The following is a 9,440-nucleotide window of genomic DNA, read 5'->3' on the forward strand; positions in this document are numbered from 1 at the left end:
GCCAATCACTGCAAGCCGCGTCAAGGATTAAAGACACACGTCCCACATTCACATGCTGCAAGTGCCTGCATGCACTGAGCTTTAAGTGAAATCCACATTCCACTCATTGCTCTCCTCGTTTAATCATGTGACTGAATGACCAAAGTGTCCACAATTTGGTGTTAGCGCAATTTCATATTAGAGACTTCCGGTATGACGTCAGAGTAAGACGCACTTTCGCCGTTGACAAGGTTTTTCTTAAATAGTACAATTTTACCCACAAAATCCCAAGAAACGAGGAGCAAGAGATGAGCAAGTGCGGAGGTCACGAGTCTGGAGGTCACGAGTCTGGAGGTCACGAGTCTGGAGGTCACGAGTCTGGAGGTCACGAGTCTGGAGGTCACGAGTCTGGCAGCGCGACGGGAACTTAACGACCAAAGCTGCCTCGGGTGAAAAACAGCCCACCTTAGCTTTAAGCTAACATGCTCTGGCTCTTGTTCAAAGGCAGAGGCGAGATGACCTCACACCAACTGGCCATTATGAGACATGTCATTAAAGTGAAATGGTGGCGCTAAGAGTGGAGACGAGAACAGCACGATTTGACCAAATGGAATGTGACATAAAGGAGCTGAAAGAGGCAGGAGCAGATGGAGCGTATATCAGACTCTACGGACGAGCTGCAGACCATGACTCTGATGACTCTGAGGTGATGACTTTGAGGTGATGACTCCGAGGTGATGACTCCGAGGTGATGACTTTGAGGTGATGATGACTCTGAGGTGATGATGACTCCCAGGTGATGACTCCAAGGTGATGACTCCGAGGTGATGACTTTGAGGTGATGACTCCGAGGTGATGATGACTCTGAGGAGGTGATGACTTTGAGGTGATGACTCTGAGGTGATGATGACTCTGAGGTGATGACTCTGAGGTGATGACTCTGAGGTGTTGACTCTGAGGTGATGATGACTCTGAGGTGATGATGACTCTGAGGTGATGATGACTCTGAGGTGATGACTCTGAGGTGATGATGACTCTGAGGTGATGACTCTGAGGTGATGACTCCGAGGTGATGACTCTGAGGTGAGGATGACTCCGAGGTGATGACTCCGAGGTGATGACACCTCGGAGATGATGACTCCGAGGTGATGACTCTGAGGTGATGACTCCTCCGAGGTGATGACTCCGAGGTGATGACTCTGAGGTTGTTGTTGTTGTTGTTGTTTTATGGCGATTGGTATCCAAGTGTTACATTACCGCCAGACTTTATTCTTTAGACTCTGAGGTGATGACTCTGAGGTGATGATGACTCTGAGGTGATGATGACTCTGAGGTGATGATGACTCCGAGGTGATGACTCCGAGGTGATGACTCTGAGGTGGTGATGACTCCGAGGTGATGACTCTGAGATGATGACTCTGAGGTGGTGATGACTCTGAGGTGATGACTCCGAGGTGGTGATGACTCCGAGGTGATGACTCCGAGGTGATGATGACTCTGAGGAGGTGATGACTCTGAGGAGGTGATGACTCTGAGGTGATGACTCTGAGGTGGTGATGACTCCGAGGTTGTTGTTGTTGTTTTATGGCGGTTGGCATCCAATTGTTGCATTACCGCCAGACTTTATTCTTTAGACTTTTCGTAGTCCTCAGACTCTGTCGTAGTCCGTAAAAGTACTCCTTCCAGGAGGTCCTCCGAGGTGATGACTCCGAGGTGATGACTTTGAGGTGATGATGACTCTGAGGTGATGATGACTCCCAGGTGATGACTCCAAGGTGATGACTCCGAGGTGATGACTTTGAGGTGATGACTCCGAGGTGATGATGACTCTGAGGAGGTGATGACTTTGAGGTGATGACTCTGAGGTGATGATGACTCTGAGGTGATGACTCTGAGGTGATGACTCTGAGGTGTTGACTCTGAGGTGATGATGACTCTGAGGTGATGATGACTCTGAGGTGATGATGACTCTGAGGTGATGACTCTGAGGTAATGATGACTCTGAGGTGATGACTCTGAGGTGATGACTCCGAGGTGATGACTCTGAGGTGAGGATGACTCCGAGGTGATGACTCCGAGGTGATGACACCTCGGAGATGATGACTCCGAGGTGATGACTCTGAGGTGATGACTCCTCCGAGGTGATGACTCCGAGGTGATGACTCTGAGGTTGTTGTTGTTGTTGTTGTTTTATGGCGATTGGTATCCAAGTGTTACATTACCGCCAGACTTTATTCTTTAGACTCTGAGGTGATGACTCTGAGGTGATGATGACTCTGAGGTGATGATGACTCTGAGGTGATGATGACTCCGAGGTGATGACTCCGAGGTGATGACTCTGAGGTGGTGATGACTCCGAGGTGATGACTCTGAGATGATGACTCTGAGGTGGTGATGACTCTGAGGTGATGACTCCGAGGTGGTGATGACTCCGAGGTGATGACTCCGAGGTGATGATGACTCTGAGGAGGTGATGACTCTGAGGAGGTGATGACTCTGAGGTGATGACTCTGAGGTGGTGATGACTCCGAGGTTGTTGTTGTTGTTGTTGTTTTATGGCGGTTGGCATCCAATTGTTGCATTACCGCCAGACTTTATTCTTTAGACTTTTCGTAGTCCTCAGACTCTGTCGTAGTCCGTAAAAGTACTCCTTCCAGGAGGTCCTCCGAGGTGATGACTCCGAGGTGATGACTTTGAGGTGATGATGACTCTGAGGTGATGATGACTCCCAGGTGATGACTCCAAGGTGATGACTCCGAGGTGATGACTTTGAGGTGATGACTCCGAGGTGATGATGACTCTGAGGAGGTGATGACTTTGAGGTGATGACTCCGAGGTGATGATGACTCTGAGGTGATGATGACTCTGAGGTGATGATGACTCTGAGGAGGTGATGACTTTGAGGTGATGACTCTGAGGTGATGATGACTCTGAGGTGATGATGACTCTGAGGTGATGACTCTGAGGTGATGATGACTCTGAGGTGTTGACTCTGAGGTGATGACTCCGAGGTGATGACTCTGAGGTGAGGATGACTCCGAGGTGATGACTCCGAGGTGATGACTCCGAGATGATGACTCCGAGGTGATGACTCCGAGGTGATGACTCCTCCGAGGTGATGACTCCGAGGTGATGACTCTGAGGTTGTTGTTGTTGTTGTTGTTGTTGTTTTATGGCGATTGGTATCCAAGTGTTACATTACCGCCAGACTTTATTCTTTAGACTCTGAGGTGATGACTCTGAGGTGATGATGACTCTGAGGTGATGATGACTCCGAGGTGATGACTCCGAGGTGATGACTCCGAGGTGATGACTCTGAGGTGGTGATGACTCCGAGGTGATGACTCCGAGGTGATGACTCCGAGGTGATGACTCTGAGATGATGACTCTGAGGTGGTGATGACTCTGAGGTGATGACTCCGAGGTGGTGATGACTCCGAGGTGATGACTCCGAGGTGATGACTCCGAGGTGATGATGACTCTGAGGAGGTGATGACTCTGAGGAGGTGATGACTCTGAGGTGATGACTCTGAGGTGGTGATGACTCCGAGGTTGTTGTTGTTGTTTTATGGCGGTTGGCATCCAATTGTTGCATTACCGCCAGACTTTATTCTTTAGACTTTTCGTAGTCCTCAGACTCTGTCGTAGTCCGTAAAAGTACTCCTTCCAGGAGGTCCTCCGAGGTGATGACTCCGAGGTGATGACTTTGAGGTGATGATGACTCTGAGGTGATGATGACTCTGAGGTGATGACTCCGAGGTGATGACTCCGAGGTGATGACTCCGAGGTGATGACTTTGAGGTGATGATGACTCTGAGGTGATGATGACTCCCAGGTGATGACTCCAAGGTGATGACTCCGAGGTGATGACTTTGAGGTGATGACTCCGAGGTGATGATGACTCTGAGGAGGTGATGACTTTGAGGTGATGACTCCGAGGTGATGATGACTCTGAGGTGATGATGACTCTGAGGTGATGATGACTCTGAGGAGGTGATGACTTTGAGGTGATGACTCTGAGGTGATGATGACTCTGAGGTGATGATGACTCCCAGGTGATGACTCCAAGGTGATGACTCCGAGGTGATGACTTTGAGGTGATGACTCCGAGGTGATGACTCCGAGGTGATGACTTTGAGGTGATGATGACTCTGAGGTGATGATGACTCCCAGGTGATGACTCCAAGGTGATGACTCCGAGGTGATGACTTTGAGGTGATGACTCCGAGGTGATGATGACTCTGAGGAGGTGATGACTTTGAGGTGATGACTCTGAGGTGATGATGACTCTGAGGTGATGATGACTCTGAGGTGATGATGACTCTGAGGTGATGACTCTGAGGTGGTGATGACTCTGAGGTGATGACTCCGAGGTGATGACTCCGAGGTGATGACTTTGAGGTGATGACTCCGAGGTGATGACTTTGAGGTGGTGATGACTCCGAGGTTGTTGTTGTTGTTGTTGTTTTATGGCGGTTGGCATCCAAGTGTTGCATTACCGCCAGACTTTATTCCTCAGACTTTGTCGTAGTCCTCAGACTCTGTCGTAGTCCGTAAAAGTACTCCTTCCATTGCTTTGGTGTTACAAAGCCCATGAGGTCATGATATGTCTTTGTGACTAGAATAGTTGTTGTTGTTTCAGAGACCAACCGGCTTTATTCCAGGGAGACTCTTCTTCATCTTCCTCTCCTTCTTTGACGTTCGGTGCTTCCACCGTACAGCTTTATTCTTTAGGCTTCATTCTATAGGCTTTAATATTTCCACTGATGTCGCTGCTTGGTAGCCGTGCGTCCACGAGACTGGACGAGGACAGGAGACCACCCCCACCCCCATCTCGTCACTCTGATCACTCTGACTCCCCACAAGCAGACCCCCATCACTCCGACTCGCCTTTAGCCTGTTTTCTATATCTGCCCAATCAAGCTCCTTTGTTCCAAGGAATCTCCCTGCAGCTTTAGCAATGATCCTGATCCTTTCAGTTCTGCTTTGAGTCTGAGCAGCACAGTTTACAACATCCACCATAAAGAGTACAAAATCCTCTCTATCCACAACCAGGGTATTCTCATTAATTCTGGAACCTGCACACTTGGGACCTCCACTCTTGAAACCTTCACACTTCTTGGGAGCCACGCTGGCCTTTCTCATTTCGCCCTGGCTGGGAGCAGCGCTGGCTCCTCTCTCTATATTTACTCTAAACTCGTTACTTGAAACTTTCTTGACTGCATCTGCATAGGATATACCTTGAGAGACCTTTATTTTCTGCACCTCAGCAGCTCTTTTGCTAAACCTGCATCCCCGAAGGCAGAGCTATGTTCTTCCCCACAGTTACAGCACTTCAGTTTTGCTCCCACGTCACACTTCCCATACTCGTGATCTCCTGCACATTTACCACATCTTTGCCTCCCTCTACAGACCGCTGCAATATGCCCAAAGCGCTGGCACTTAAAGCAACGCAGGGGCGGTGGAACATATGGCCTGACGCTATAGCACATGTACCCAATGAACACCTTACTAGGCAGGCACCTCCCTTCAAGTGTTACCATTACCGACAAGCTGTCACATCTTACCCCAGACCGGGTCACCTTCAACCGCCTAGCGTCCACCACCGTAACTCCCGTCAAATTCTCCTTAACTTCATCCACAGACGTCGCTGTAGGGACACCTACGATAACCCCTCTGACCATGTTTCTTTCAGCATCAGACACAAGAATGTCCTTTCCACCCAGACGTTTAGTTCCAATCGACTTCCGTTGCTGAGCCGCGTCCTTGCACACGACCAGCAGCGAGCCATCTCCGAGGTGATGACTCCGAGGTGATGACTCCGAGGTGATGACTTTGAGGTGATGATGACTCCGAGGTGATGACTCCGAGGTGATGACTCCGAGGTGATGACTCCGAGGTGATGACTCCGAGGTGATGACTTTGCACATGGAGAACAACAATATGAAAAATAAGATGCTGGATTTGGAGTCCAGATCACATAGATCCAGCCTCAGGCTTGTGGGGGTCTCGAAGGGAGAGGAGGGAGCAGATACTGAGAGTTTTTTGGAGAAGATAATTCCTGAGCTCCTTGTTGGCTCAGGAGTTGAAGTCCCTCCCATCACAATAGAAAGAGCATCGCCACGGCAACCAAGACCTGCAGCTGATGAACCACATTGCCTGATAATGATGTTTATTAACGATCATGTGAAGGAACGTGTCATGAAGTCTGCAAGTGTTAAAGGAGACCTCCAGAATTAAAGGAGACCTCCAGGGTTAAAAGAGACCTCCAGGATTAAAGGAGACCTCCAGGGTTAAAGGAGACCTCCAGGGTTAAAAGAGACCTCCAGGATTAAAGGAGACCTCCAGGGTTAAAGGAGACCTCCAGGGTTAAAAGAGACCTCCAGGATTAAAGGAGACCTCCAGGATTAAAGGAGACCTCCAGGGTTAAAGGAGACCTCCAGGATTAAAGGAGACCTCCAGGGTTAAAAGAGACCTCCAGGATTAAAGGAGACCTCCAGGGTTAAAAGAGACCTCCAGGATTAAAGGAGACCTCCAGGGTTAAAGGAGATCTCCAGGGTTAAAGGAGACCTCCAGGGTTTAAGGAGACCTCCAGGGTTAAAGGAGACCTCCAGAGTTAAAGGAGACCTCCGGGGTTAAAAGAGACATCCAGGATTAAGGGAGAGCTCCAGGGTTAAAGGATACCTCCTGGGTTAAAGGAGACCTCCAGAGTTAAAGGAGACCTCCAGTACAAGAAGCAGAGGTGTTCCTCAGAACACCAGGAGAAGCAAAGGTGCTCCTCTGAACACCGGGCGAAGCAGAGGGGCTCCTTAGGAAGCTAGAGAACAGAACAGCGACAAAAGATGGAGCATCCAGCGTGTGGACATGTGAGTTCAGGTTGTGGTCACATGGCGATACATTGCTATTGATTTGAAGAAACTGGTGCTAGTGATGTGATTTGTTTGTTTCTGACATCAGACTTGTGTCCATGTTGCCGTCTGCTTTAGGACATAAACTCTGTGCACAGTTATATCCACTCATTGGAGTGGCAAATGTGGAAGATTGGAATTGTGGTCAGTGGAGGGGCCATGATGTGTCCAGTTCTTTGCAAGGATTGGGCCAGGAGTGGCCAGGGAGCTTTTGGGGGCCCATCATTAGGAACAGACTTCCACCCACTTTTTGATTGTTTTAATCAGATTTTTGGTTTGGTCAATGGCAAAATCAATATGATCAATCCAAAGTAGCAGCCTTTAACGTTATCGGCATACTGAACCCAATCAAATGATCAAAAGAAGAAGAAAAATTATATTTTCACAAGAAATCAATTTGAACAACATTGAACATAAAAAACAAACCAAATTTTGTTATTAAAAATCATATTATTCTTCACACGGAGACATTCATAAGAGAGAAGCTACAATACTGATTTCAAACCAAATAGCTTTTGAAAAGCGTTTTGAATGTAAGGACAAAGAGGGCAGATATGTACAGATTAAAGGAACTATTAATGGAAAGGTTTGTACTCCGCTGAATGTGTCTGCTCCACCAGGGGTCAATATCACCTACTATACCAGGGGTGTCAAAGATGCGGCCCGCTGGCCCCCCAGACGTTTTAATCCGGACGCCAAACATTTCTCATTTATATGTATTAATTTCCAATTGATAAATAATGTTTTTATGGCTAGAACTACAAGTCCCACAATCGGTTGGATTCTCCTCTCCAGTACCTTGGAATAGACCTTATGGGAGGCTGAGGAGTGTGATCCCTCTGTAGTTGGAACACACCCTCCGATGTTGTAGGACTGTCTTGGTTGACACGTCTCTGCAACATCGCGTGGCGTTCGGGGACCGTGCCTCTGGACTGGCAGACCGGGGTGGTGGTCCCTCTGTTCAAGAAGGGGGACCGGAGGGTGTGTTCCAACTACAGAGGGATCACACTCCTCAGCCTCCCGGGTAAGGTCTATTCCAAGGTACTGGAGAGGAGAATCCGACCGATAGTTGAACCTCGGATTCAGGAGGAGCAGAGTGGTTTTCGTCCCGGTCGTGGAACACTGGACCAGCTCTATACCCTCCATCGGGTGCTCGAGGGCTCATGGGAGTTTGCCCAACCAGTCCACATGTGCTTTGTGGATCTGGAGAAGGCTTTCGACCGTGTCCCTCGGGGTGTCCTTTGGGGGGTGCTCCGGGAGTACGGGGTCCGGGGCCCTTTGCTCAGGGCTGTCCGGTCCCTGTATGACCGGAGCAGGAGCTGTGTTCGCATTGCCGGCAGTAAGTCAGACCTGTTCCCAGTGCATGTTGGACTCCGCCAGGGCTGCCCTTTACTATACTATGCTATACTATACCATATTATACTATACTATACTATATTATACTATACTATACTATGTTATACTATAGTATAGTATACTATACTATAGTATACTATACTATACTATTAGGTCTGCCTGCTGCTTTAAAAAATAAATGAATGAATGAATTGTATGGCGAGTCAGGCTACATATGTCATGACAACTATGTATATAAGATAATATAAGATAATATAAGATAATATAATATAATATAATATAATATAAGATAAGATAAGATAATATCAGATAAGATAAGATAAGATAAGATAAGATAATATCAGATAAGATAAGATACGATAAGATAAGATAAGATAAGATAATATCAGATAAGATAAGATAAGATAATCCTTTAACATGTGGTTGTTGCAGTAGAAACAGGAGGAAAAGGACAAATTATAGGAAGTTTCAAAAACACTCTTAATAGAAAAACTCATATGAACAAAACAAAAAACTCTTATTAACAAAACTCCTCTCATATCTTAATAGGGAATGGAGGGGGGGAAATAATATAAAATAGATAAATAAAAATAAAAATAAAAAGATAAAAATAAAAATAAGATAATAATAATAAAATAATGATAATAGAATAAAATAAAAATGAAATGAAATAAAGTAAAAATAGCTAGCACAAGACTAGTTAATGGCCATGTATTTAAGGGTTTTTCTTTTATCTGTTTGTAATGTATTACATTCAATTATTAACATACACCAGACAATGGGATTATAGCACATTTATTCCACAATAAGAGTATGTTAATAATTGAACACATTTGAATACATTACATACAGATAAAAGAAAAACCCTTAAATACATGATGAAATTATATAATAATGCAAATAAATGGCATTTGTTATTTGTTGTTTTCAATGTGAATCCGCAAACCGTTTTCAATGGAAGAAACTGTACTGTGTTTGAATTTCTGTAAATATTTCAATATACAGTTCTGTATGACAGGTACGATTATGAACTACAACATACATCATCGTGTTTTTTCACCATTTCATTTCATGTTACCTTTTTACAATTTAGGTTTTAGACAATCGTGTTTTATTTGGCAGGCAGTGTCATGTCCAACAACATTGCAGTTCTGCCGGCGCACAGTCAATAGTAATGCAAAATCATGTCATTTTTGT

Source organism: Eucyclogobius newberryi, unplaced genomic scaffold (assembly GCF_026437365.1).
Source record: "Eucyclogobius newberryi isolate DKJ021-1_F unplaced genomic scaffold, fEucNew1.0.hap1 SCAF_1, whole genome shotgun sequence".
Taxonomy (NCBI): domain Eukaryota; kingdom Metazoa; phylum Chordata; class Actinopteri; order Gobiiformes; family Gobiidae; genus Eucyclogobius; species Eucyclogobius newberryi.